The sequence below is a fragment of the Aquarana catesbeiana genome, linkage group LG04 (assembly GCF_042186555.1).
Source record: "Aquarana catesbeiana isolate 2022-GZ linkage group LG04, ASM4218655v1, whole genome shotgun sequence".
NCBI lineage: Eukaryota > Metazoa > Chordata > Amphibia > Anura > Ranidae > Aquarana > Aquarana catesbeiana.
Window position 1 is genome coordinate 198,412,319 of NC_133327.1, and position 4,497 is coordinate 198,416,815.

The following is a 4,497-nucleotide window of genomic DNA, read 5'->3' on the forward strand; positions in this document are numbered from 1 at the left end:
TTGTGGTACAGCACATTCTGCAAATTCACAGAAGGGGCAGAATTCACCAGATGAAAAGGCAGGAGTTGTAAAGCCAGCAGCTTGGACAAGCTGGAGTTTAGACGCTGGGCATGTGGGTGGCAGTGATTGTATTTTTTTTCGTTGCAGCAGCTAGGGCAGTAAAATTTCCCTGCTATACTCTACAGCTGGTGGTATGCGGCTTGCAGGCATGCTGCAAGGACCTATGACATCCTTCGCTATACCATCATCCCTCCTGAAATGTGGAAGTGTACAGTGTATATAAATGAGCCTGTGTCCTCCTATGTAGATGTGTACAGTGTATATACATAAGCCTGTGTTCTCCTATGTAGATGTGTACAGTGTATATACATAAGCCTGTGTCCTACTATGTAGATGTGTACAGTGTATATACATCAGCCTGTGTCCTCCTATGTAGATGTGTACAGTGTATATACATGAGCCTGTGTCCTCCTATATAGATGTGTACTGTGTATATACATGAGCCTTTGTCCTCCTATGTAGATGTGTACAGTGTACACACGAGCCTGTGTCCTCCTATGTAGATGTGTACCGTGTATATACATGAGCCTGTGTCCTCCTATGTAGATGTGTACAGTGTACACACATGAGCCTGTGTCTATCCTATATAGATGTGTACAGTGTATATACATGAGCCTGTGTCCTCCTATGTAGATGTGTACAGTGTATATACATGAGCCTGTGTCCTCCTATGTAGATGTGTACAGTGTACATACATGAGCCTGTGTCCTCCTATGTAGATGTGTACAGTGTATATACATGAGCCTGTGTCCTCCTATGTAGATGTGTACAGTGTATATACATGAGCCTGTGTCCTCCTATGTAGATGTGTACAGTGTATATACATGAGCCTGTGTCCTCCTATGTAGATGTGTACAGTGTATATACCTGAGCCTGTGTCCTCCTATGTAGATGTGTACAGTGTATATACATGAGCCTGTGTCCTCCTATGTAGATGTAATACAGTGTATATACATGAGCCTGTGTCCTCCTATGTAGATGTGTACAGTGTACATACATGAGCCTGTGTCCTCCTATGTAGATGTGTACAGTGTACATACATGAGCCTGTGTCCTCCTATGTAGATGTGTACAGTGTATATACATGAGCCTGTGTCCTCCTATATAGATGTGTACTGTGTATATACATGAGCCTTTGTCCTCCTATGTAGATGTGTACAGTGTACACACAAGCCTGTGTCCTCCTATGTAGATGTGTACCGTGTATATACATGAGCCTGTGTCCTCCTATGTAGATGTGTACAGTGTACACACATGAGCCTGTGTCTATCCTATATAGATGTGTACAGTGTATATACATGAGCCTGTGTCCTCCTATGTAGATGTGTACAGTGTATATACATGAGCCTGTGTCCTCCTATGTAGATGTGTACAGTGTACATACATGAGCCTGTGTCCTCCTATGTAGATGTGTACAGTGTATATACATGAGCCTGTGTCCTCCTATGTAGATGTGTACAGTGTATATACATGACCCTGTGTCCTCCTATGTAGATGTGTACAGTGTATATACATGAGCCTGTGTCCTCCTATGTAGATGTGTACAGTGTATATACTTGAGCCTGTGTCCTCCTATGTAGATGTGTACAGTGTATATACATGAGCCTGTGTCCTCCTATGTAGCTGTAATACAGTGTATATACATGAGCCTGTGTCCTCCTATGTAGATGTGTACAGTGTATATACATGAGCCTGTGTCCTCCTATGTAGATGTGTACAGTGTATATACATGAGCCTGTGTCCTCCTATGTAGATGTGTACAGTGTATATACATGAGCCTGTGTCCTCCTATGTAGATGTGTACAGTGTACATACATGAGCCTGTGTCCTCCTATGTAGATGTGTACAGTGTATATACATAAGCCTGTGTCCTCCTATGTAGATGTGTACAGTGTACATACATGAGCCTGTGTCCTCCTATGTAGATGTATACAGTGTATATACATGAGCCTGTGTCCTCTAATGTAGATGTGTACAGTGTACATACATCAGCCTGTGTCCTCCTATGTAGATGTATACAGTGTATATACATGAGCCTGTGTCCTCTAATGTAGATGTGTACAGTGTACATACATCAGCCTGTGTCCTCCTATGTAGATGTGTACAGTGTACATACATGAGCCTGTGTCCTCCTATGTAGATGTGTACAGTGTACATACATGAGCCTGTGTCCTCCTATGTAGATGTGTACAGTGTATATACATAAGCCTGTGTCCTCCTATGTAGATGTGTACAGTGTACATACATGAGCCTGTGTCCTCCTATGTAGATGTATACAGTGTATATACATGAGCCTGTGTCCTCTAATGTAGATGTGTACAGTGTACATACATCAGCCTGTGTCCTCCTATGTAGATGTATACAGTGTATATACATGAGCCTGTGTCCTCTAATGTAGATGTGTACAGTGTACATACATCAGCCTGTGTCCTCCTTTGTAGATGTGTACAGTGTACATACATGAGCCTGTGTCCTCCTATGTAGATGTGTACAGTGTATATACATGAGCCTGTGTCCTCCTATGTAGATGTGTACAGTGTACATACATGAGCCTGTGTCCTCCTATGTAGATGTGTACAGTGTACATACATGAGCCTGTGCCCTCCTATGTAGATGTGTACAGTGTACATACATGAGCCTGTGTCCTCCTATGTAGATGTGTACAGTGTACATACATGAGCCTGTGTCCTCCTATGTAGATGTGTACAGTGTATATACATGAGCCTGTGTCCTCCTATGTAGATGTGTACAGTGTACATACATGAGCCTGTGTCCTCCTATGTAGATGTGTACAGTGTACATACATGAGCCTGTGTCCTCCTATGTAGATGTGTACAGTGTACATACATGAGCCTGTGTCCTCCTATGTAGATGTGTACAGTGTACATACATGAGCCTGTGTCCTCCTATGTAGATGTGTACAGTGTACATACATGAGCCTGTGTCCTCCTATGTAGATGTGTACAGTGTACATACATGAGCCTGTGTCCTCCTATGTAGATGTGTACAGTGTACATACATGAGCCTGTGTCCTCCTATGTAGATGTGTACATACATGAGCCTGTGTCCTCCTATGTAGATGTGTACAGTGTACATACATGAGCCTGTGTCCTCCTATGTAGATGTGTACATACATGAGCCTGTGTCCTCCTATGTAGATGTGTACAGTGTACATACATGAGCCTGTGTCCTCCTATGTAGATGTGTACATACATGAGCCTGTGTCCTCCTATGTAGATGTGTACAGTGTACATACATGAGCCTGTGTCCTCCTATGTAGATGTGTACATACATGAGCCTGTGTCCTCCTATGTAGATGTGTACAGTGTACATACATGAGCCTGTGTCCTCCTATGTAGATGTGTACAGTGTACATACATGAGCCTGTGTCCTCCTATGTAGATGTGTACAGTGTACATACATGAGCCTGTGTCCTCCTATGTAGATGTGTACAGTGTATATACATGAGCCTGTGTCCTCCTATGTAGATGTGTACAGTGTACATACATGAGCCTGTGTCCTCCTATGTAGATGTGTACAGTGTACATACATGAGCCTGTGCCCTCCTATGTAGATGTGTACAGTGTACATACATGAGCCTGTGTCCTCCTATGTAGATGTGTACAGTGTACATACATGAGCCTGTGTCCTCCTATGTAGATGTGTACAGTGTACATACATGAGCCTGTGTCCTCCTATGTAGATGTGTACAGTGTACATACATGAGCCTGTGTCCTCCTATGTAGATGTGTACAGTGTACATACATGAGCCTGTGTCCTCCTATGTAGATGTGTACAGTGTACATACATGAGCCTGTGTCCTCCTATGTAGATGTGTACAGTGTACATACATGAGCCTGTGTCCTCCTATGTAGATGTGTACAGTGTACATACATGAGCCTGTGTCCTCCTATGTAGATGTGTACAGTGTACATACATGAGCCTGTGTCCTCCTATGTAGATGTGTACAGTGTACATACATGAGCCTGTGTCCTCCTATGTAGATGTGTACAGTGTACATACATGAGCCTGTGTCCTCCTATGTAGATGTGTACAGTGTATATACATGATCCTGTGTCCTCCTATGTAGATGTGTACAGTGTACATACATGAGCCTGTGTCCTCCTATGTAGATGTGTACAGTGTACATACATGAGCCTGTGTCCTCCTATGTAGATGTGTACAGTGTACATACATGAGCCTGTGTCCTCCTATGTAGATGTGTACAGTGTACATACATGAGCCTGTGTCCTCCTATGTAGATGTGTACAGTGTACATACATGAGCCTGTGTCCTCCTATGTAGATCTGTACAATGTATATAAATAAGCCTGTGTCCTCCAGTGTAGACGTATACAGTGTATACAGAGTGTATACAGAACCGACAGCCAACCACTGAGTGCTGACGCACACATAGACACGCTGCTTGGAGCGGGGAA